Source organism: Misgurnus anguillicaudatus, chromosome 23 (assembly GCF_027580225.2).
Source record: "Misgurnus anguillicaudatus chromosome 23, ASM2758022v2, whole genome shotgun sequence".
Taxonomy (NCBI): domain Eukaryota; kingdom Metazoa; phylum Chordata; class Actinopteri; order Cypriniformes; family Cobitidae; genus Misgurnus; species Misgurnus anguillicaudatus.
Genome location: NC_073359.2, coordinates 13,916,263 through 13,943,738, shown reverse-complemented (window position 1 = coordinate 13,943,738; position 27,476 = coordinate 13,916,263).

Sequence of the window (27,476 nt, the reverse complement as noted above, 5' to 3'; positions counted from 1 at the left end):
CATATTTTTGTACCGGCAAGTTCTAAATTATCTACTGTCCTCCCATCATTGTGATGCGACCACAGAACGCTTCCCTTTATTTAATTTTTTTTTAATTCTCAATAAATAAATTTTTTTTTACTGAATCGCCTAAGTCTGCCAGGCGATAACCAACCGCTTCCTTTAGCTTTAACTCTTTCACCGCCAGCGTTTTTTTTTTTAAGTTGCCAGATCCTCTGCTTTCAAAAAAAAAAAAACGTTTCATCCTACCTTCAGTGGTTCTTTTGTAATCAGCTTTTGAATATGAGTAGGTTTCTGCAAAAACCCCACATTTTGAGCAAAAAGCAGAGATAATTCCATTTTTGTGACAGACTTTTCATAGAGATCCCATTCAGAGCGATCTTTAAAAATACTTCCGGGTTTAAAAAGTTGCGAAAGGGCGCCACCTGTTGTATAATAACGGTATTGCGGAAAGACGGAAAATCTTGTCATTGGCGGGGAAGCGTTTTCTCTTAATTAACGAGATATCTCGTCAATGCCGGTGAAAGAGTTAATTTAATTTTTTTTATAATATAGTATTTAACCTTTAGTATTTCCCCTAAAGAATCAGCTATGACCAGTCGGGTTCTCTCTCCAGGGTTTTTTTCTCACAAGGAATTTTTTCCCTATATTGTTTTTTCTCCTAGGAGTTTTTTCAACACCTTGGGGTTAGCTGACATAGCATAACATAGTAGACAAGGACCATTCATGTTCTTTTAAAAAAATGTAAAAATGTAAACATTTTTTTATAAAACTTTAACCTCATCGTTACAGATGTAACACACAAACAGTTAAAGTTCAAAAGTGAAGTATGTGCTACCTCAGAATAAAACAAACTTCATAAGGTTAATAAATCACCAGCCAGTAGATAAAGAAATTGACTTAGTTATGAGAGGTGAAACTCTGTTTTCCTTTTGGAGCTGTACACTTCTGACCTCCAAATACTGTTTGGCTCCGTTCACATAGTTAATAGTGTTTGAGCTTGATTATTGTATTTACTAACAGGTGTGACTCACAAACTGTCCTGTACATACTGCAGACAGGAGTGGGTTAAATACAACTCGTATGAACAATTAACTTAAGCCAATTTATTTATCTGATATGAGTTAGTTTGAAGGGATAGTTCAAACAAAAATTAATATTCTGTCATCATTTACACACTCTCATGTTGTTTTAAACCGGTATGAATTTATTTTTTCTGATGAACACAAAAGAAGATATTTTGATAAATGATGGTAAGCACACAGCTGATTGTAACCATTGACTTCCATAGTAGGAAAAACAAATACGATGCAATTCAGTGGGTTCCGTGAATGGTGTGCTTACCATAATTTATCAAAATATATTTTTTATCATTTATCACAATACTTCCATAATAATTATTTTCCTTTAAACATTTTTAAAAGCATTTTGTGTATTTTTACCAGCATATGCTCGATGGACCAAATGTTTATGAAGCTCCCTATCTCTTCGCTGCTTCATGTATGTCTTCTACTCATTTTGGGCTCATGCTGCTGTAAAATCAAGGTCACGTTTGGTGATATCACATCCTGTTTTTGGTTTATTACGCTGCCTCTGGTCCAAGTGCGTTTGCATATAGTCGAACCGCAACAGAGTTCATTTGGAAACAGAGTGAGTCTTGGTTCACTTGTTTAGTGTGCACCAAAGTTCGGGTGCCAGCATTCACATTTACGCAAATGACATTCACCAACCGAACAATTGCACCAGAGTTTGTTGTAATCAAACCAAACATAGTTTAAACATAGTCAAGTATGAATACGCCCTAAAATTAATAAATGCTGTAGAAGTATTTTTCTTTGTTAGTTTATGTTAGCTAATGCATTGACAAATTGTTAACAAATACAATGTTATTGTGAAGTGTTACCGAGTTTTCTCTTTTGTTGTTGCTATTTCACATATTATTCCACATGTTATTCCCTAAGTTTTGAAAATGCTCAGCCTGCTGCTTTCAAAACTAATTTTACTACGATCAAGCGGGACACAATAAAAGAATCAAGACACGTTCCTTCATAAATACAGCAAGCTTGCGGAAGCTGCGGTCTGTGCCAGCCCTGAGGTAACGTCCTCAAACAAGGCTCCTTCTGTCAGCTTAAACGCCGTCCTGGAGCAAAACTGGCATTTCATCTGACGAATGAGAAAGACAGCCGAGCTCTGAATGACATCTCTTTCTTCCTCCAAACCAAATGACTTTCCCCCCTCTCCTTCAGACCCTAACCTCTCTGAACGTTCCTCCACACTACTCACTTTAACTGCTGTTTTGACATAGATTACAACTTTGCATCTTGGTTTGCATCCTCACATTCTGACAGCCAGATTGCATTTGGTTTTCCAAATTATTAAGAAAGGCATCTTATTTGCTCTTGTTCAGCTGTCTGTACCTCTCGTTTGCAACTAGTTTCTTTTGTCCGGTTTTCAATCTCACGAGTGCATGTCTGGCATTGTGAATCACAACATTTTAAGCACAGCTAGAAATTTGAAAACCTTTTGCGGTTGTTGAAAATGCAAGATGTATAAACCTAGAATTTTACATTGAATCATCACAGGCCAGAATCAACCATGTCTTATACAAATGTATAACTGTGCAGTTATGCAAAATAATAAATAATTCCTAAGTATTATAAAATGGATACTTGTGGTCCTGGACACTGATTAGTCAAAACAGATGACACATACAATAATAGACACAAAACACCTGTTCATCTACTGTGTCTCACTGCATAAAACTGTTACACAGACTTGCTTTACTTTTTCACGCTTATATACAAAGCAGTTTACATGGTATTCATTTTTATCAGTACTGTATATATGTTTCCTGGGTTTAATCCCACAACCTTTAGTGTTGCTAACGTAATTCTCTATAACTGAGATTTATTGTAATATAACAAATATTTTCATTAAAGCATTATTTTATTATTTAAATTTATGGAGACATCATTCTGCTTGAAAAAGCTGAATTATGTCTCCTAATGAATTTAAATAATAAAATAATGCTTTAATTAAAATATTTGTCCTTCATGTATTTATTATGTTGAAACCACCTTAATAAGGAAACATTCAAGGCTGTGCTCTTTTGTTAATATAGTTATGCCCAGACCTGGCCAGAAACGGTAGACATTTAAGAGCAACACACATATTTAGTGTATACATGTTTATATGGCTAAAGGGGGGGCATTTACTACTGTTTATCGAAGTGACTATATTTACAATATACAGGTAAATATTTTTTTATTTATCTCATTAACTACACACACACACACCTCTGGTGACCTTTCTAGAGTTCAGAAAAAGTTTAGCATTAATGCTTGGCCTTCATCATTATATTTTAAATGCACAGCTGACTCATAATTACGCAACTGTACAGCAAACAAGTTCAAAGCGTTCCATATATGGAAATATAAGTAGATAATCTGTTATGATTAATGTGCTTTTGAAAGCTTATCCTCATATAATTCATGCTAGCCTGGTTCTGTGGCCGTATTGATGATGTTGTTAATGTTTGGTTGTAATTATATTGTTTTTCTGACTAACCGGATAGCCGTTTGTTCAGGTGTGGTAAGCTGTTTTTTTTTCTTAATGTTTGTTGATGGGAAATGTGATGGCAGGAAAGATGCCAACAATGACAGGCAAAGCCACTTTCTCATCATTTAAGATCTGTGCTTAATAAACCAGATATTATCTTTAATTCCAGTAGAATCTGTAAATGCCATTTTTAAGATGATATAAGTTTCCCTTACATTTATCATGATAGATTCACCCTATCCCAGTTATTATTAATATATTATTATTATCTTTTTAAAAAAGCTTTAAGATGATCTGTTTCAAAACCCATTATACTGCTGTAGCATCTATTCTGTAATACTACACCTGCACAGTAACTATAGCTTTAATAGCTCTGCTTAGGGTAGGGACCGATTGTTTAGACTCCAATCATACATGTACAGCTGAGAAAATATGCCAAAACCAGAGGCTACAAATTCTTATCTCTATCCTCTGCTGAAAAATTTTAAAATCTGCATTATGTGAATACTTTGGGTATGCAAAAATGGCCCTGCAGGTTTTGCTCTCCCATTTATGCTGTTCAAGAGGAAGGACAATTTAGCCACTAGCCAGGCCAATAAACAAACATAGACCGAAGGTAAAGTTTTGTCCAGACGCACAACTGCAACAACGTACGTGGGTCCAATGAAACCGTCTATGCCATGAAACCGCAATATTTGCAAAAATGATTATCATACCGTGAAAAATCATATCGTTACAACCCTACTTTGATCGCCCCCTGGTGGCTGGCTGCATAACAAGTCATAAACTCCACCCTCTCAATGCAAACAAACGGGACTCGGAATAAAAAATGGATTACACTTAAAATAAAATTTGGTCCTTTAAGGTAGTTGTTATCACACTGATATATGTGCAATTGTTCATTTTTGTTTCATTTTAGCTAGTAAGTTGATGCTATAGAAACGGGGTGTGTCGTTATGATTGATATTTGTGATTGACAGCTTCTCTTAGTGGACTCTGAGTGGAAGATTGAAGATATAACTAACTATAAATTTTCGATTTCACACACCGACAAAATGAGTACCTTATTTAAGCAAGTCAGTCAAATGAGATGTTCCAGGTGCATGGCTGAAATAGGGCGTGCAAGCATTTGGGTGAAAGTTTGATACTGCGGCTCCACCTCCGGGCTCCACGGATGATTCCTTTTGCGCATGCCCTGGCTCCAAACTGGCGTTTTTGCATAACAAGGCAGCGCCCATGGTCGGACATTTGGCCTTCAATTCATAATAATGGAAGGAAGCAACGTTGCATCGTCCATCTCTTTTTACAGTCTATGGTAGGGGCACGTCAAACAGACACCAACAAAGTAGCACAGACTGTGAGGTTGGCACACATTGCCTGTGTGTTGGTTGCATCTGGGTCCAAAGTTGCCCTGACACACCAAGCTGGCAGAGTCCAAGTAGCACATCCATTCTACATTGCGTGTGATGAGATAACTTTCTGTACCAGTGGGGGGGCTCTAGTTTGTTTTCATTACTCAAAACAGGAAACCAGAAGAGCTATTAGATGTGTTTAACTTCATGTGGTGCTGCACAGACCAATTGGGGGCCGGCTTGAAGCAGTGCATGCTGGTTAGAAATTTGGTTCCGATTGAGCTGGTGCCGACGGCATGTGACGTATGGCATTAAATTACTGCCACAGTGATTCGACAAATTACTTATCTTCTCCCGAGCGGCTGTATGGAGTTCTGATGATGACACAGCTCTTTGTGATTGATAGCCTCACTGATGACAATGATCAAATACGTTTTATGTTTAACCCAACCTTTTCCTATTTACATTTTGGAATGTGGGTTTAAAAAATTAGAAGAGCTTGACCTCATAATTAGCTTGCTTCGTCACATCCTTTCTTCTTCACGTACACTGATTGACTGTGCTAAACAGCTAATCAGAATGATCCAACTTCCAAATAAAGGCCATAGTGACTTACATTTTTTGAGCGTGTTACGCACCCTTCTATGCTGGTGAATGATCTTTGAAAAGCTCCCTGATCTCTGCTTTAATCCAGTTTGCAGACATTTCTCATCGTGATTGTTAATGTGCATTTAAACCCCCCATTTTGAGGAGCTGAACGATATATATTGTTGGGATGATGCTCGGGCATTTTTGTTTATTATAAGCTCAAATGAGCACGTGACACAATATTCTTTTATGCTTCTGAATGATCTCCGCTTCAGCGCGGTAAGGGGTTGAGCACACCAAAACTTTTAAACGCAGCTGAAAGCGCCTGGAGGATGCCGAATGTCAGCTGTGAGCGCTTTAGTAGCTCTGATACTTCAGTTGTGACCCGGTTGGTTGCTGTGGTAATGTCCCGCCCCTCCTCCACTGTGATTGGACAGTCGTGTGAAAACTGACATTGACGAGCGGAGCTTTTCACCCAATGTTGAATCTTTTTCAACTGGTTTTCAGCATGAAAGAAAACCACTATCTGCTGGCTTTTTTGAAAAACACAGAGCTTCCATTGGAAACAATTGAAAACATGCACCAAAAGCTTTGGTGTGCACGCCCCCCAAGTGTCGAGCTTACTTGCCTGTTATCTGCTTCAGTCCAGTTTGCTGATTTCTCGTCGTGAATGTTGATCTGCATGTAAACTCCTGATTTTAAAGAGTTGAACAATAACTTCATGTTGCCATGACACGCGCGTCCTCACTACACACCTTACAGCTTTGTTTATATTTCACATTTTTAATTCCCTGATAACTGCTTAAGTCTAGTTTGCAACATTTCTCGTTGTAAATGTTGATCTGCATGAAAATCTATCATTTTAAAAAGCTGAACCATAACTTTATTGTACGACATGCCCATTACGACATTGTTTCGGCTTCTTGTCCACACATAGGGTTTTCCGGGAAGGTCCTAATTTTAGGAGCGATCCCAGAAAATGTATGGGACGTGTTTGCATTCACACAGAGGCTTTTCTGGCAATTTTACGGGTATTTTCTGGGACCAAAGTGCTGTGTGAATGAGGTTTATGTCAGACACGTTCAAAACCTGGTTGACTGTCGACTTTACGTTATGATAGGCCTACCAATAAAGTTTAGCACTAGTGTGTTGCTACGCTAACAATGTGATACCAGAGAATGTTTATATGAAAAATTTATTAAAAATAGTATTTAAACAAATTATTAAGCAAGCAAATTATCTGATCAAGCATTAAATTAGATAATAGCTGGTCAAAATGTCTGTCTAAGTGCGTTCCATAGATGGCTATGAATGAAATTAATAATTACCTTGAAAGGGACTTTGGTAAAATCCTGCTTAAATTACAAGCGACTGAAATGAGGCACTTTGTAATATTTTTTTTTGTTCTTATAGTGCACTATGAAACAAATGCAGACATGGTAAATATGCTTTCCACTGGGTGAATAAATTCTGATATTGCATCAGTGTCCCATGAGCTGCTACAACGGACACACATACAGGGTGCTTGCGTCAGTCTTGCGTGATAGCACAGAGTGGATCATATGCTCGAATCTGCCCCGAAAACAGTGTGGAGGACATCAAACATCACAAACAGCTTTAACAGCACTGATGAGTAGAAGAGAAGACAAACACCACTGCATTACACACAAACATAAATTGCACATCAATGTTATGATGGTTTTAATTCTTTAACAGTTTACATTATATATCAGAAATTTGACTTAAACCTTACAAGCTGTGTGGTCTTTGCTAGAATGTGCTATAGACCAAATGCTATTGGTAATTTAAAAAAGGGGGCGCGTCTTCTCGATAGTTCTGCAGTGGCTTCTTGTTTCAGTTAAAACAACATTATGACATCAAATAATGCTGTAAGGTACTTCAGTGGGCCTTTAAATGTATAACAATCATCCAAATGCATCTGTTTTGGTGGTTGCTATTACCAGTTATAATGTATTGTAAAGGGATGGTAACCATGGGAATGCAATCTGTTTTCTACTAAATTCTGATGTGTAATGGTGCAAATATTTGACATCGTCGGCATGCTGTATCATCACCTGTGTGTTTTTCTAACTGTTTAATGAAGGCACATCTCTTAAATATTGACTAATGCAGGAGATCTGTCACATGGCTAAGATAAGACTTCAATAGGTTAAGGTTATGCTTTCAAGAACCTCTTCGGGACCACATTTCTAAGACGCAATTAAACCATTCTCAAGGATTTGCAACGCTAGGAGAGCATTAGGCGATTAAAAATCCTAATATGCCAACGAAATACTCCTCTTTGAACTAGGAATGTGTTTTCCTGGGAATATATGATTATATTGTTAGTGCTGTGATGGTAGAAATCTTGAAAAATTGTGGTGCTCTTAGCTGCACGTAAACAAAAAATCCATACTTTTAAGCAAAGCCCATCTCTCATCTGTTTGGATTAGATGAAAAGAAAAGAATGTTAGCTAGCTTTTATGTTTGCCAAAGACTTATTTCGTTTAGCCTTGTGTAACAAAATTACCACTTAATAAATGCAGCGAGTGAGTTTGCTATAGAAGAAATCAATGGTTTTTCAGAATCCTTAAAGTGCAGGAAATAAATGAAAGTGATATGACTTGGGTTGGGGGGAGGGTGTCTGGGTGGGTAGGTGGGTGTTTTGGGTGGGGGTGGACCAGAGGTACTGCTCGCTACCTACCTGCACGACGCTGGGGCTTTTTCTTATGGAAATTGGCTCCCGTGTTTCAATTGAACATTAAGAGATGTGAAATGGGGGTCTGGATGTGTGTTTAATGAAACAGCAGTTATCTCCCAGCCCTCCCAACCTGCTAACCTAATCCTGCTATTCATGCCTAATACACTGAGGAAAGCTTTTTGTGCAAAGGCATAATGGAAAATGTACGTGTTTATTAATATCAGACATTTGTTTGTTCACACAGTAACTCATCTCGATCCCCATCTTCACCCACTTTGTGATCTGTTGCGTTTCACCCACCTCACCTTACTAACACCACCAACTCACAATTAATTTCCCTTTCGTCTCAGTGAAGATTTGCGTTTGAAGGCCGTGTGGTTGTTTGAACTTCTGTCGGGCACTTTGATAAGGGCCTGTGCATTTCATTTACCTACTCTGGAAATGCAAAGAGAGGTACACCCAGTTTCCTTGAGCCCTTATCACTGAGCAATACAAACAGACCATTTAAAGAATGAGAGCGTTTCAAGACAAATGAGACGATAACACTTGAGGGGGTATGATTATAAGACTCAGGTGTTATTATTTACACACTGGAAAGATAAATCCATTTCTGGAGGACTGACTGGTTCTCTGATGTCGTAATACATTAATATTATATAGATGCTCTTAATATTACTTACTTTATTTTGCTTCAGTGTGGCCATAAGTTTTTTCTTCAAAAATTTGAAGTCGTACTCATACTCTACTTACCAGTAATGTTTTTCTAAAAAATATTTTTTATTATATTTTTTTCTTAAAATTAAATCACTAAATAAAACAAACATTTGGTAAAATAACTTTGATATCAATTATGAATGTTGAATTTTTAGGAAAATGTAATGAACTCTGTAATTTTCTTCCAAGGTCCAAATAATTTTAATTCCTGGCTGTCACAAATGTTTGGAAAGTTTTTTATATGCGATAACAGCATTTAACACAAAATCTGGGGCACTGAAAGTTATGTTTCTGGTAATTAAAATAAGTTAAAAATTTAATAAATCGTAAATAAAAAAGTATGAAATAAATATTTTAACAATTTGAGCCGAGAAGGTCAAATCACAAGTATTTTCATTATTAATAGACTAAGGTGTTGGTACAGCTTATTTATGTCATCTGTATTTTTTGTATTTTACTTTGCCTTCTCAAGACATTTTAGTCTTTTTCCAATGTGTGAACCTGTTTCTACATCACAGATGAAAACATTTACAAACACAGATTAAAAGCCACATTGTCTGAGCTCGTTTTCACATTGGGTTTGTTTGCTGTGGTAAGAGCCCAAGTACGATTGTTCCCGCAGCATTGGTCTTGTTTCACACTCACTCCAGTTCAATGAAACTCGGTTCACTTGCGTAATTTCACGTAATCACCAACGTGCACGTACAAGAGTGTAGATCACAATGTGACTCAGCATATTTTTTGTTTTTAATATGTTTGTGTTATCATGCATAGCAGAGAGAGTGACAGCTGCGCATATGTGTTTTGGAATGAGGAATTTATCAGCTGTCATGGTAATCGTGCATTGTGGACACCATTTGCTAAAATGCATCCACAGGTTACTTTGCTTCCTTGTGTCCAATGTGCTTTCAAATTCATCCAAATCGCACCACAGTTTTTCATTAAAGGACAAGTTCGGTATTTTACACTTAAAGCCCTGTTTTCAGATTGTTTATGATGAAATAGAACGGTTTTGACTGAAATTTCGACATATGCGGCTGCCCCGAGAATTTTCGGATGTTTCACCTCCCACCTCTACAATGGGTTGATAGGTGCACTGGAACAATCCTTCCTAAAATGCATTAATCTTTCGTTTACAAAGACGTGAAACTCACCAAGTGGTCAGGGGTGTTCACTGATATGCTCATACAAAAATCGCTGCAAAATACACATTCCAACGGGGATTATCGTAGTTTTTGCAAACTCCATTGACTTGTATTAGATGTGCTGTGAGGTACGGTATTACTCCACGCCGGGAACTTTGTTTCTATTCTTGCAATTGGATTAGCACCACCACCTGTGCTGGAGTGTCTATTATTCAAGCTCTCGTCAGAAGAATGTACGGGTGTGAGGCGTTTGGAAAAATAGGTCCACAAGTTAACAACGTATGGTAAAACACCTGCTGGAAAGCATCTTTTGCAGCAATTTTTGTGTGAGCATACCAGTGAACACTCCTGACCACTCGGTGAGTTTCATGTCTTTGTAAACGTGCACCTATCAACCCATTGTAGAGGTGGGAGGTGAAACACAAACACCCGAAAATTCTCGGGGCAGCCGCATATGTCGACATTTCAGTCAAAACCGTTCTATTTCATCATAAACAATCTGAAAACAGGGCTTTAAGTGTAAAATACTGAACTTGTCCTTTAAGATATTCCATCAATTTTTTTGAAGTTATTAAAAATGTATATATTAGGGCTGTCAAAATTAACGCGTTAATAACGCGTTAACGCAATTCCATTTTAACGCCACTAATTTTATTAACGGAGATTAACGCAACGCGCAATTTCTGTTTGACCCTTGGTCCAGCCCATAGTTGAATGAATAGAGACGCAGACAAATGTGACTCTCTCTAAATGAGTAAAAGGTTTTCATAGAAATAAGAACATTAAGCAAATCGTCTACCAAATCCAATGCTCTAAATGCTCGTTGGACATCTGATATGATCTTTATTTATACGTCTGAGAGGTGTAACGTTACCGTCCTCCTAATGCTTAATCTAATACAAAGATGCGTCTCAATTCCAGAGGTGGAAAAAGTACTAAAATATTGTACTCAAGTAAAAGTAAAGTTACTTGTCTAAAAATCTACTCAAGCAAAAGTAAAAAGTAAGTCATTTTAACTTTACTCAGAGTAAAAGTTAATTTTTTTACAGCGGGAAGAGGTGGAGGATTCTAGTATAGTTCAATAACGACAAGGGAATATACATCTTAAACTAGTTGTGTTTAATTGTAGGAACATCTTTACAATGAAAGTGCAATAACAAAAAGTTAATAAAATAAAAACCTTTTTTAAAGAAAGAAACATTTATGGAATTGTTTAATGATTTTTACATGTGAGTTATGCACTTTTGAAGGTGGTCAGCAGCTAGTAAATACAATCACTATAGTAAGGTTGTAATTGATGTATTGCTGGTAACATACATTATTTTATTAAACTATAGTTTAAATGAGCATATAATGAGATGAGTGCCATGTCTATATACATTTGACACGTTTATTATCTTCTTACTTCCCTGACCTGGGGACCTGATGACCTTTATTCTTCTCTCAGCTCTCTCTCTCTCTCTCTCTCTCTCTCTCTCTCTCTCTCTCTCTCTCTCTCTCTCTCTCTCTCTCTCCCTTTTTGTTGTGTTTGACTTGACGCGAAGCTGCTAGACCTCGGAAGATAATGCGCATGGTATTAAAAACGCGTCGTGCAATTTCGTACTTAAGAGCATGAATCCTTTCATAGAAATGAAACACTCGCTTCGCGTCAGTGGAAAGTGGTCGCTTAAATATGACCAGGGGTTTCTTTCATAAGATTTGAACTGAGGCGGGTCTGCATTAGCGCGCGCCTGTCTCGTCCGTCTCCAGGTTCTTTTTGCGCGTTCCCCCGGGCCCCGCCCATTTACATCCGTTGCGCGTCTATCACCTTGCTTTTTAAAATATTTTTTTACTCAGTAACGTATATGATTTAAAATGTAGCGAAGTACAATACTTTAAATAAAACATACTTAAGTAAAAGTAAAAGTACAGATTTTAAAAACTACTCAAAAAAGTAAAAATACAAAAAAAAAAACTACTCAATTACAGTAACGTGAGTAAATGTAATTCGTTACTTTCCACCTCTGCTCAATTCATTTTGGTTTCGCTTTTATGCATGACTTAGAAAATAGACTGCAGGACTTGCTTGATGTTAAAAGAGTCATTAAGAGAGATAAAGTTCGGTACCTGATTAATGTTAAAGAGTTATTAAGAGCGACAAGACTCAAAAGCGATCCCCTCACGCTGACTGACTGATATCTGAAGCGCGTGCACACAGACGCGCGAGTGCGCGACCCGGATATATAGACATCTACACAAAATTACAGTTTTACAAATATCTGTTTTGATAAGAATTCACGCAGGTAGGCTCTATAATCTGTTATGTTTTAAGTAAATGTTTGGTTAACTGTTGGGTAAAACTATCTGATGTGTAACATTATATTAGATCACTTAGATTTTAAGCAGTCTGTCTCAATGTCAATCAAACAAAAGGAAAAAAAGTTGAACATACATTGATGATGTTTTTGCTTTGTGTGTGCTAAATCTATTAGTTTTACCAGTGATTTTAAGGTATTGATGTGGTAATATAATGTATGGATGTGGAAATTTTTGTGGTAATTTGACTCTTTCAACTTCAAACAGGTGTAGTTCTGTCATATTTTGTTATATTTCAACAAAGCATGCATTGTTCTATGTTTTAATAGAGAATGTCAAAATATGAACAACTATTTTTTAAAAATTTGCTAATTACGACTCAACTTGCCAGCACAGGTCACAAATGATGCAGTAGCAAACAAAAATGGAGAAAGAAAAATCTTCTGAAAGGAAAATTCATATACAAAACAATGGCTGGTGATTCTGTTAAAATGTAAACAGGCTGTTGTTAACATACATTTGCATAAAGCATCTATATATGTATATATGATTAGAATATTAAAAACCTGAAAATTAGATAAATTAGGGTAAATTTAGAATGGATAAAAATGTGCGATTAATTTGCGATTAATCGCAGTTAACTCATGAAATCATGCGATTAATCTAGATTAATTTTTTTAATCTATTGACAGCCCTAGTATATATATATATATATATATATATATATATATATATATATATATATATATATATATATATTAGGGATGCACCGATAGGATTTTTTGGGCCGATACCGATTCTGATTTAAACAGACAACTTGTGGCCCATACCGATGCCGATACCGATATTAAACACTTGTATACCATACTATACAGTTGGTCTATTAGCTAGTTCATTTCTGCATCAAATTATTTTTACTGAACATGAATTGGATCTAATTAACATTCAACTGACCAACATAATAAGAGAGGCACAAATTAAAACAAATATAATAAGACAGCATGACAACCTTCAAAGGTGGTTTTTCCTATTCAGCATTTATTTTATTAACAACATTAACTAATTTTTTACATATAATGGATTTCTTTATGCAGTTAATTAATAAACAATCGGTATCGGCCTGTCTCGTGCTATTGCCGATATGCCGATGGTTTCAAATTCATCAAAAATCGGCCGAATTATATATATATATATATATTCAAATGAGACCAAAATAATGCTTTTAGTGCAAAGTCTTCATGAACTGTATGTATTCAGCTTGGCTGTAAAATTTCTTGGGTTACTTTAAAAAGCGGCTGTTCCGGTTAACAGGTTACAAACCCTCCTTCTGTCTCCCTTCTCTTGTCATTTGAGTAAAACATATTGGCCAAAAATAATAAAACAAAATATTGATTGACAGTATTTTTATGAATACATTTTTTTAAAATAGGGGCGGAGCGAGGGGGTGGCTTCTGGGCCTCAAGCCCCAAATGTTTTGGCAAAAGCCCTGAATCTTTTCAGATCTGTAAAATGAATTCATCCAGTACACTAGGTGGCGGCATTCAGCTTTAAACTCTCCAGTCCCCCACTCCAGTGAAAATGAATGAGAGACGAGTTGAAGGCAAATTAATATGCTGGATCTCCCCACAGTAAACACAATTTTTCTAAGTGTTTATTACAGTGCCTTCGTTATTACTGTAAGTGTATATTAATAGTTATGTGATGTAAATACTGTTAAATAGCAGTGCTTTAAGTGCCCAAAAGACGTGCCCGTACTCTTTTTTTATTATTATTTTTTTCTGACACGACTGCTCCTATATTGAACGGTTTCAACAGACGACCTTGTAAAAACAATAAACCCTTTTATAAGTTTGTGGATTTGTTTGAGCTAGAAATAGCTACTGAACTTAAATAAAATGTGCAAAAAGGATTTTGAAAAAATACCCTTAGAAAGAGCATCCGTAAAAAGAGCAATTGAACATAAATAAAATGTGCAAAAGTTATGCGAGTAAAATTTTTAACATGCTAAAACTAGTTGTTCAGATAGAAAGAGCTTGAAATAAAACTTTAAAATGACACCAAGACCATGTCTATGGTTTGAAGAATAATAAAATACTGGCCATTTGAAACTCGAAAGTCATCACTTTATTTTGTCCCATTGTTTTCCATTTTGCGGGTGGTAAAACTGTGCGCGTCGTTCAAATTCATTGAAATTTTGTTCACTTGTAGTTTAGCAATTAAACTAAATGTATATTACAATTTCAATAATGTTTTTACTTTGCACATTGCCTGAGGAAATCCGAAGTTGCGTCGGGGGGAACCAAACTGACAGCCGCGACAGCGTAGATTGTCATGTACCTACAGAAGGGTAGTCCTCTGTTTCTGACCTTGTTCTTTTACTACTCAGAGTCTAAAACAAGGAGGGCATATTAAGTGTTCATTGAATGTTTATTTTAACCAAGCAGCTATTGGTTGCACGTTTTATACACAAGCACACACCTCTCCAGACCACGTTGACACTGACAGCAGCAAAAGTGACGCATGCGCTTTTAACTTGTAACTCAAGGGTGTATGGCAGGGGTGTAGGCAGAAATTGTATTTTGGGGCCGGGGCAAAAGTGAGTGGGCCAATAGTTTATCCTAGAATAAAATGACTTGAATAATAATTAAACCTAAGAGTAGAAAAAAGAATAGACAATCTGCAAAAACAGTGACATCTTTCCTTTGCAATTTTCGGCGAAGGCAATAATAAAACACTGTCTAAACATGTTCAACCAACACATAGCTCAATAAAGGCTGGACAAACCAGGCCAGGCAGTCTTATTTAGGCTAACTTAGTCAGTAGTGCAAAAACAGTTCACCTGAAATAAAGTAGGCTAAAAGTAACAGGAAATTGAAATAATGAAAACTCTCAGCAGAGCACGGTTTGAAATAAATAACAACACACTGCCTAATTTATATTAAATCAACCATATACAGTGCAATCAGCCTGGTGGAAATTAAGCTTTTGTGCCAAAAAATAGCAACTCGTTTAAATATAAACAATGTAACTTAACCTATAAGGCATACATCTATACACAACACACCACTTAGTTAAATCACTTCCCGAGCAAAAATTAAGGAAATGAGTTAAACAACAGGCTTACCTTTGTTGTTTTGATTCTACAAAACAAGACGCAAACGCCTGGGTTTAATGTTGAAAACAGAAATGATCTCATTATAGTCCAAAGTAAGAATCACAGAGTTATTTTTCAAAAAACAAAAGGCACAGGTTTTTGAGTAGTACTCGTGGATTCAAATTGGGTTGTACGTGGTTCATCAATTGCCGTTAGATCGGCGCGTCAACCTGTGTCCGTCTGACCGGAGAGCGCACTGGAACTGCCGCCAGGGAGCAAGCGGCAAGCGGCGCCACCAGCGCGCCTGACTAGCCGCCTTGTGGGTGATGAGTCTGAAGAACTGGGCTGGTAGGACTCGGCAGATGAAGGCAGTGGCGTATCGTCTTCCTCAACTCTTGCTTTTTTAAATAACACATTAAAGAAACTTTAACCATTATTGTGGCAATTTTAATATTAGCTAAAAAAGCAACGTTAGCTGGCTGGCTGCCAGAGCCCGTCGCTCCCCACAGAGTCTACCAGAACCCCTAGCAAACAATTATGTTCCGGAGGCTTTAACAACTCCATTTTATTTAGAAAGCAAATTATACACACACCGGTCAACAATAAATCAGGATTATATTAATATATTTTCTTAAATACATTTGAATAATAAAAATAAACAAAAATGTATTTTGATTAAACTTGCCTGGGCGGGCCAGGGAGTTATGTGAGCGGGCCAGTGCCGCCCTGGCCCATTACTGGCTACGCCCCTGGTGTATGGGTAATGTAGTCTCTGCTCTCGATGGGACAAATTAGGAAGCGTGCATTGTGAAGGGTGCTCTGAAAAGCGGCAGCGCAGCCAAAGGATTAAATTAAACCTCTGATTTAAAGAGATGTGCAAATGAGCATTCCGGTACGCTTCCATAAGCAGGTGAAAAATTGTTCTGCCAGTGAAGTCAAAATTGTTATTCTTTCTTAAGTTATTCTTTCTTCTGGATTAGCCTAACATATTTAGCCTATTTTTGGATGAAAAGTAAAAATGTCATTTTCAAAATTTCGTTATGTAACAGTTTTAAAATGACAATACAGAGAACACTTAGATTAAAAAATAGTTTATAAAGTTTCCGTAAATGGAGATCAGCAGGGGACCATGCTTTGAAACCCCTAGATTTGGGCAAAGCCCCCAATGTCCAACGTCTACAATGTCTGGCTCCGCCCCTGTGTTCTATCATGAATTTAATTAGTGATGTAGTAACCCTCAAAATAAAATATCACAAGCTTCCCTGATAAGAAACAAATATGTTCAAAGACCATATAAAAAACTCTGTAACACAGTGATGCTTTGAAAATGATGGACAAAATTTACTAGAAGTGACAAAAAAACATTTGTTTGGTGACTTATCATTTCTGCAACAACCTATGCTACTAGTTTAAGCTTGTTACTGCTAACAGTCTACAACACTAAAGGTGCTTCATGATGCCATGGAGGAACCATTTTTTTGGCTGAATGGTTCCATAAATAACCTTTAACGTAGAAAGAGCTTATGAAGGATCTTCATCGTTAATAGTTTCTTAGATGATAAAATGTGATAATTGGTTATTCAATAAACTTTGACTGAATAATTATTTGAGGAACTAAAAATTGTTCTTCTATGGCATATTTTGAGCACCATTTTAAGAGTGGAGAGAGAGAGAGAGAGAGAGAGAGAGAGAGAGAGACTGAAAATCTTTCGAATTGTAGCACTACAAAAACACAGGAAAAAACATGAGGACAGCTGCCAGTAACACAGAATCTCTCAAACGCAGCTTTTAGTCCTGTCTTTAATAGTGTCTCCTATTCCTTTTGTTGATTTCTCCGTCTGTCCCCATTTCCATTTTTTTTAGCTAAATTGATTTTTTAATTATGCATTGTTTTAATGCTTGATTGACAGTGCTTGTTAATGAATCTTGGCCCAGATATTTGATTCAAGGATAAAACTGAACTTGCTCTTAGTAATTAAAGAGATACATGTAATACTTTGTTAGAAACATAATTAAATGTGATTAAGCTGTGCTCCCTGCTCGCTTCAGAAGTTGATGCTGTGTTGCAAACAGTTTTAGCACGTTTTTATCTCGTGTCGTGCAATGTGCACTGTGCACTGAGACTTTTGCTGCTGTTGTCGAATTGTGTCGATCATGACCACACAACTCTGGTCTCATTTATTTTGATGTAATGTTGTGTGCTGCTTGCGTGTATCTGTGTTCAACTATCAAAGGTAGTATCTAAGGATCTTTTTTCTCCCTGTCACTTTGTTTTCTCTGATCAGATAGCTCTCTGATTTGTTAAAACTGTTCCATTTACATTTGTTTCATGCATCTCTGCTAAACATAAATCAATTCGATCTTCCATTCCTGCACAAAATGCAAATACACTACTCATTACTACGCCTTATGAAACAAGGGATGGGCATCTTCTTGCTCAGCATGAGCTGGAGCGCACAGTACAGAGCAGCAGGAGATTGAGACATTGCAATGATTTACAGGTGGAAAACACTTATTAAACACTCTTTCCAAGTTTTATTTCTTTGTTTAATAATCAAGTTTGTCATTGGACTATTTTGTTGGTTCCAAAAAGATTTTTACACACGGTCGTCACTCCATAAAGCAACAAGTGTGTCATCTTTGTTTGTTTGCTTGCTTCTGTCCTGGGTAACTTGCTAGTGACATGCTTACGTTTGGGAGGAGTAAAGCACTGATGTATGTGGCTTCATAAACCAGATGATTGTCCAATTTCATCAGAAATGCGTCCCAGACCACCTCCTGTAGTGGTTTGAGTGATCGGATTAAAAGATGATGTGTGTGAACTGTAGCGGCATCTAGTGGAATTCCAACCAACAGCTCACCCCTCAATTTTAAAACAGTAGCAGCCACAGGACAAACATGTCATCATCTAAGAAAGTGGTTTTCAACCTTGTCCCAGGGGACCTACTGCTCTGCACATTTTGAATGTCTACCTTATCTAACACACCTGATTCAGATCATCAGCTCATTAAGGGAGAGATCCTTGAACAGAACTGGGTGTGTCAGTTAAGGGAGACATACAAAATATGCAGAGCTGTGGGTCCCCTAGGACAAGATTGATACCACTGGTCTAAGACAGGGGTGCCCAACCCTTTTCCTGGTGAGCTACCGTCCTGCAGATTTTAGCTCTAACCCCAATCAAACACAGCTAACCAGCTAATCAAGGTGTTCAGGGTTGCTTTATAATCACAGATATGTGAGTTGGAGCTGGGTTGAGGCTGAAGTATGCAGGACAGTAGCCCTCCGGGTTGGGGGGCACCCCTGGTCTAAGACAACGTATGTGAAGTGCTCTGTAGAACAGTTTGTCTGTTAAGGGCTACTGTAGAAACATGACGATGACTTCTGTGTAAGCGGACCCATGGTGTACTAAAAACAATACAGTGTGTTATGTAAGGTCTTTAGTTATGTATATTATATTGCATTTCAGTCAGGGGGTCCTTCTATAAGTTACACAATGCACCTTTAAACACGTCTCAAAAACGTTTCGGATGGAATTTACACTTGGTCTATTCAATGCATACAGTAACACGTACAGAAAACGCATACAGTAACCAGGTGTAAAAAGGCCCTAAAGGTGATAACAAGGAAGGACATTTATATCAAATAGTAATAGCATTTGGTCCCCTCAATCTATGTAACATTAACTGCCCACACGGGATTGCACTTTGTACCCTCATTTTGTTTCATAAATCAAGATATTTTTTTACTTGATCACTTGTCAACCAAGCAATACGTTTATTTTAGCCATATATGTTTTGTCTTGGAGAAAATTTACTTCTCCTGATTAATCAAATTCTAAATTGATAAATACAAGTATGTGGATAAGTGTAAATCTACTAGAATGGAATTCATTACAGTCATGTTTCTGTAAATATTTTTAACTGCATTAAAGAAAAAAATATATATCTAAGTTGCAATTATTTCTTTATGTCAGAAATGTATGGAATTTTCCCACTGCATACTACATCTCAGTACAGCTCACTTTTGATGAGTTTTTTACTGCTTTCAGTACCTAGTACTGTACCTGATACTTTTTTAGTACCACCTTGATTGAGGTTCCAAACTCACCATACTGATACTAAAATGTGACATGTAAACTCTGCAGATCACTGATTGGCCAGAGAGAATCATCACTAACACTCACCACCTTGAGCCCCGAAAGCTCTGTCCAGCCTGTCAGCCTTCGGGGAAACCGTGAGCGGAGGATATCATGGGAGTCTGCGTCCGAGGGTCCTCCTCTGAGCCTGCCACACCCGTCACAGTGCCTTCTGCCATACTTTCTGCACCCCGGCCTAGGAAGAAAAAGAGGAAGAAGGGTATCGCCAGTCTTCTGCCTCTGCCAGGGCTCTCGGCTCTCCAGCCCACTGCAGCCTCCCCTGTGTCGGCTCTCCAGCCAGTTGCAGCTTCCCAAGCCTCTGATCAGCAACAGTCGGAGCCTGCGCAACCCACGCAGCCAGAGCTTGCGCATCCCGCGCAGCTGCAGACGTCAGCGCAGCCTGCGCACCATCAGCGCAGCCACAGCCATCAGCGCAGCCCGTGCAGCCGCAGCCGTCAGCGGAGCCACAGCTGTCAGCGCAGCCAGCTGCAGCCTTCCCCAGCCAGCCGCAGTACCCCCTGTGTTAGTTCCTGTCCCTCTTCAGCCCTTGGATCCTGCCCTGTTCCCATCCGCCAACCCTGGACCCATCCCATCTCAGCTTGTTCCCTCTGCCTTGCCCTTGCCTTCATTTATTGTCCTCCCTGGAACTGCCCCTCATGTGCCCACTGTCAAGCCTGCCTCTCCTAAACCCCCTATCAAGCCTGCCCGGACCCCCCGTTCTAGACCAAGTCCCTCCCAGTTTGGACCACCCCCGATAAACTTTCTTGTCCCCCCCCCTCCCTTTAATGATGTTTTTGTTATTTCATCCCAACCCTGTCATTGTAAGTTGTTGTTTCCCGTTGTGTTTGTGTATTATGTTTTATTGTTTTTTCTCTGTTTCTCAGTACGTCCTGTGTCTTGTCTAGTGTGTTCCCTTGTGGGACGCCAGGTGGCGTACCCTTAAGGGGAGGGTTCTGTCATGATCCTGTCTTCAGGTCACCGTTTTCTAGTCATAGTGACAGGATCATGGCAGACAATGTTTTGTGTGAGAGCACTGGCTTTGTTTCCTTGTTAATTATCCCATTATTGTTTGTATCATGTCACCTGTTCCCCTCTTGATTTGTTCCCCTATTTAATGCTCTTGTGTTTGCTATCCTGTGCTTGTTCGTTTTGTACCAGTCCTGTTTATAGCTTCTGTTACTGCCTAGTCTTAGTCAAGTGATTTTTGTCAAGTTTATTGTTAAGCGTAGTCTGTTTAGTGTTAAGTCTAGTTTGAGTAGTGTTTTGTTTGCTTAGTGTGTTTTTGTGTTCTTGTTTTTATAATAAAAGTTTCTGTGTACTGTCTGCACCTGGGTTCGCGTCCTGTTCCTGACATTATCATCTCCAACGTAAGTCTCTTTTCTTGGACTACAACAAACACACGAATTGTAGGCAACAGTTTACTTCCTGAGATTGGTGATGTAGACAAGACCGACATTATCGTGATTCCTCCCGCTTAGACTCAGCCCGTAAGTAAACTCCTGTTAGCAACCGAATCTTTCAAACATGGTAAGGCTTGTCACATTTCTGGCTGACAACAGAGGTATTTATGCCATTCACAACATACAGATTAGCTGGCCAATCAGGGACTCGGAGCTTTTCAAATATGTGCATTTCAGGAAGAGAGTGAAATCTAAAGCTACAAAAATATACAGTATGAGGAAAAGAATGTGTTTTTAACCATAAACCACGCAAACACATTGTTTTATACTAAATACACAATATAACATTGTTTTTTAGCAATGAAATAGGTGCTCTTTAATAAGTTTGACGAGGGTGTCCATTGTCATCAAAATAATATTGTAGGATTTTGTAAGGTTTTGTTCTGTGTTTTCTTGTATTCTGTGTATTTTTGTTATTTGAACTTGTATTTTGACATCCTGTTCTGTTCGGGCTTTTATTTTGAAATACATCATGCCATGTTTCACTTCACACTTCCTGTCTGTTTTGTATATAAGTCACTTCCTGTTCACCTGTTCGCTGCTGATTATTACATCGCCACATCCTGTTTGTATCTGCCTGTATCCTGAATCTGTTTATCTGTTTATCTGGTAACCCCGTTACCTGTTCCTGTGTTTTGACCTGCGCCAGTATTTGGATTTTGATTGTTATTCTGCCTGCCCTGAACCTGAGCCTGTATTTGGATTTATGATTTGGATTTGCCCTACTGGATTTGTTTGCTGGCCCTTATTGGGATTTTACAATTAAACACCTTTTGCATATGGATTCTCATCTCACTCGCTTTCTTTAAAGCCAACCCGTTACAGCTTTATTGTCTTATTATTATTTTATTTATTTTTTTGTGTTGCCCTAAACATTTGCTTGTCCAAAGCATGGTCCAAAGTCTGTTCAATATTGTATTAAACATTTCATGATTAGCTATAATTCCTAACCAGAGTAATCAACTTGAATCGTAGGAAATGCAAATCACACAATTATTGTAGGAGCCTGTAGGTTTCAGCCAAAAGAATGATGATTTGATAAGATGTGCCTCCTGCCTCCGGCCTAATCTAAGAATTACCCCTATCCCAGTCTACTTCCATCTGGAGTAGGAAATAGGGACACCTGGGTAACCTGTATATGTATACAAGCCAGCACCAAAGTACCCACAGCTCTACAGTCCCTGACATACCATTATCATATAAGTAAATACTATACGTCTAAACAGAATGGATGCCGTGCAATGTAAAATTTTATTTCAAATTCAACTGTACATTGCATGTGATTACCTAGGCAACTGTGGCCATGTACCTAATTTTATGTCCCCATGAAATTGACATTTATGTTACAATTACAGGTTTGACACATAACACCTACACTACGTAAGAAATAAATCACCATGGAAAACAATAAATTATATTAGTAGCCTTGTTTTTGCTTGCATACAGTGCTGTTTACATTGCTCAATCACATTAGCGATTGATACGCTGTCATTCACACCCCTCCCTCTTCAGTAATAACCAACCGCCTCTTTCATCAACATTACCTGCATGAATCAGCATCTAGACTTATGCTTTCATTACCACGTACCCATTAAATCTGTAAGGGGTGTAGTTTTAGCTATTTTAGTGTTTGTCCTTTATGGTGAACAGGGTTAAACAACCAATTTATATTACAGAGAGACAAACATCATCTAGATAAGACCTGCCCTTTAAAAGGCCCACACATCATTTGAGAGCAAACATCATTGCAGAAATGTACACAGTGGCGGTTCTAACTTGTGTGGCACCCAGCGAACCAGTTTTTGAATATATTTTTAACAACACAAATAAATAATTATTTTAAACATACAAGCACTGAATTTTACACACTAAAGATCATACCTCAACCATGACTTTTCTTAAATTGTTTGATGGATTACATCAACATCTGCCCAGGAATTACAGGGTTAATTCTTAGAATAACAGTAAATGTACAGTGAAATACAGTCTAACCCAACTATGATAAACATAATTGATTTTTGGTCAAAGTATACCTTTATACGCTGTTATGCAAAATGTATCAAATTTTGAAACAACCTATCCTCCACCTCATACGATTGTTTTGGTAGTTCATTCTCCCAAATATGACCAACAGATGTGTTTACTAATTTAGCGCCTCTACCGGCAGCAGGTGAAACTTAATATATTAAGGTATGAAATTATATATTTGGGTATCATTTTGCTATTCTGACATTGGAATATGATTTTCAATTTAAACCTACATGATTTTCTGTATTTATATTACACACAACACTTTTCAGGCATTTAGGGCAAATAACGTAAATATTTATTATTGTATGATATAAAATACAAAAACACAGCATACAAAACAGTCTACTGTTTTCAAAATATTCCAAGTTTATTGCGGTCAAACGATTGGTTTGTGTAAAGAAAAGATGCAAAGGTGATCATAATGGGCTGTAAATATCAGATGAAACGTCATCTTTGATTGTGAAATAGCATTGGCTCTCATGTGCGCATGACGTTAACAACATTGTATGGCTTTAGTTTGCATGGTTTGCAATGCGAATTGTTTCTAATACTTTTATACTGTTGCTTTTTGGCTAATTTCTGCAATAATACCTATGACTTTATCCATATTACTTATAATGAGTGACATAACTGCATACATACATTGTATCTTTTGGATGTTTCTCTTCTTCCTCTTGTATAACATGTGCACTGTGCACATGATGGCTAAGGCAAGACCTTTTCTCATCTACAGTATAATGTTTTCATAGATTAGAAATCTGTAAAAGTTGCTACCATGGACCAAGTCCCCTCACACTCTGTCTCCGCCCCTACTTCGCACACTTTGCTTTGGAATTGTTGCAAAGAACGTGTTGGCAGACAGAGGAAATGAGCATGTTCTCAACTTGCTCTTGCTGTACTTGATGTCATACGATCTGTGTAGCATGTATAAAGTTGAACCACCACTGTACTCTGGTTGGCAGGGCGCAGGCTCCTAGTTCCAAACAAGATAACTGACAGCATGGTGACATAAAAATGAGCAGTAAAATCCTGGCAGCGCATTTAGACGTTTTTTACAGGCACCCCATGCTGCCCCCCGCAAAATGCCACTCTGAGCAGTTACCCATGTTGTCCGTGTTAAAATTTGCTTTTGTCCAGAGACTCGTTTCAAATGCCAAATTACCCCCCCCCCACACACAAAAAAAAAAACCCTAAATATTTGTACTAACTTAAAATTAAATGTCAGAAGGGTTTGAGTTTATTGGTTTTGAAATGGTTTAGTAAGTGTAGTGTATTCACAGTGCAACAAAAATGTAAACAAGGTTTTGTTTTTAAACAATGATTGTTTATGTACTTGCTCAGTAACACATTTGTGTTTATTTACAGCAAAAAAAGGTTACATATGGCGGCAACAAATTGTTGCATTTTCTTGGTGATCTTGGTGTAGTCTGTTCTAAGTATTTACCTTTTTTTCTTTCTATTAGATGTAGTCTTCTCTTCAACAAGTAAAAAGGATATGTATTCTAAGTGAGCAGCCTTTCACAACTACACTGCTCAAGTGGGCACACTTTATTGATTATAAACACAAGAGTTCTGGCAGCCTTAGCCATCTGCTTGCTGAATTACAGTTTTCCTCAGTCGCCCCGGTGCACCTCTCACATCACCATCCACATCTGCACAACAGCTAGTTCAACCTCCACAACATTTAGTCATTTGTGCACATCATAGAAGCAGTTTCTCATTCTTTCGAACAAATTCCAAATGCTTTTGGACATGCATCAATTGCTTTCATACAATTCTCTGCTGTTTTATAAAATTATCATTTGCTTATGTCATGTCAGTCAAAATTAACTATACTTGTGAATGCTGAACAGTCATTCCATATAAAACTAAAAGTTCTTATTTCATTGCTTGAGTCATTACATACAAAAATGTTTATATAATTTTTCCCCAAAAATGTCTCCAAAATTGATCAATTTCTGAAATTATGTGGCCAGACAGAAAGGAACGTCTGGATGTGCATGAATGATTGCAGTACTATGTATGTTGTATGTTCAGTTCCAATATGTACTGAAATATTGTTTACAGTTGTGCACAGCTCTATCCAAAGGGAGTTTTTGTTTGTGCAAAAGAAAAAAATACACCTTTATTTATTTACAACAATGCTGTGAACAAATTAGAATTGCAAAGAGCATATGCAGTAAAAACATACATATTCACCGTCTTGTACTCAGTTACATCACTTACAGTTTTTCTCAGTCGCTTTGGTACATTTCTCAGATCAGAATTGAAATTCTCAAAACTGCTTGTTCAATTCTCACATCAATGTGTCACTTGTGCACATCAAAAAAGCAGTTTCTCATTTCTTTGAACAAGTTGCAAATGCTTTGGTACATCCTTGCAAATGATTATGTACAATTCTCTGCTTTTTCCTACATTATCAGTTGCTTATGTCATGTTGATCAAAATGTATTATAATGGGTCTCTGTTGAATAGTCTCACCCCCCACAATATTTAGGCATTAGTTCACAGTATAAGTCTTTACATGCAAAATGGTTGAACATGTTGTCAAAATACAGGATATGGTCAAACATATTTCTATACATTTCCATTAGACATTTTTTCTAAATCTGTCGTGAATTGGTAAATTGCTCCCAGGTGAATCTTGACTTTCTCTAACAAACAGAAATGTCCCCAGCAAGCAAAAACCGAGAAGTTGAAATGACTGCTAACTATTGACCCAATAAAATCCAGCTATGAGCAACCCACTTCTACCCTAAATAACCTTGAATTTGGTTACATGCCATTTTTGCCAAAATAACTTGAAGATGTATGATATTCCAACATGTAAGCAAAGTGTGTTCAAGGTGTTTGCTTTCATTTCTTTTACATGTTCTAAAAGTATATGCATCATCTATTCTTGGGCTATGGTTAGACATCTTTTAGACATCTATCATGTTCACATTTCTACTTTTGTTTTTTCTCTCTTTATGCTATGCAGTGCTTGCAGTGCTGTCTTTATCTTTCTTTATGGCAATGACATGGTCTTTCAACAAATTACAGTACAAACAGTAAAAGCATTAAATATAAATTTAGTCAAGTCTCTTGCAATCAAACTCACACATAACTTACACTAAGTGTAACTTACAATTTACAGTACTTGTCGTCAAAACTTAAGCCATAGTTTACATCAGAACATCCCTCCAGAGTAAACTGTTATATTGACAACATGACTAAACAATTTGACTGTCTTATCCGTACACAATGACACAATGACTTGTTATTCTGATGGCACTGACATGTTCATTGACATAGATATTTAATTTTGAGAGATGAACTAAGTATTTTGAGTAAAAGAGTGGCTTTTGCAGGTAATCCATGGTGTTTTGCTATTTGTACAAATTGTTGTGAGAAATGCACTTACTGTTTTGCAAATTGTGAGTATGATTCGAGAGGTGTACCAGAGCGACTGAGAAAAACTGTAATACAATAATGTGTAACTTTACTGTATTTTTCAAATAGCTGTGCAAATAGTATACAGTCCTGTCTTGAGCATTTTCAGGTAGTGTCACCAAGATTTGACTTTTTTGCATTGGAAATAATTTATAGAGTAAACTGTCATAATGAAAACATGGTTAAGCCATTTGACTATCTTGTTCATAAACAATGGTGTCATGACTTTTCATTTTAATGACACTGACACTTTCATTGACATGAAAACTTGCTTGTGAGAAATGAATTATCTATTTTGAGCAAGTGACATGCTTTTGCAGGTTATCAACTAGGTTTTGCAGTTTGTACTAATTGTTTTGAGAACTGCATTAACTGTTGTGCAAATGTAAATAGTGATGTGAGAAATGCACCAAAGCGACTGAGAAAAACGGTAATGCTTTACAGTACATCATTTACAACCTTTCTATTTTTAAAGATTTGCACAGCAGTCCCAGTCAAGATATATGCAAAATGCTTTTTTCACTACTTTTTGGAAGGGTCACAGTATAAGTTAAACATTATTTCAATCAGACAGTTTTGACAAACATTCAGGTAAGAAAATGCAAGACAGTATAAATTCAGTTTAAGTATGACTACATTTGTCGTTGAATATTACAATTATGACAAATCAACCCTATCATGAAATAACAAAACAAACCCTGCAGCTGGGCAGAGAGCATCATGGGGGCATTTTTAACTTTACCCTTTCCCTTTTACTCACTTCTAACTCAGCCTTAACATTTCCCTATTGTTAGCATCGTATTCATTGAGACTCCCTCACTATACATTAATTACTTCTTTCTCCCGTGCATGGGGAGACCCCCCCCCCCCCCTCGTATGCCAGTTTGCACAAAGGCACACTTCCCTGTGCTGCTGGCATTCATGTGCGGGACAGTTCAGCACCCCTCCAGAGCCAAAGCCCTTTGTTCTTT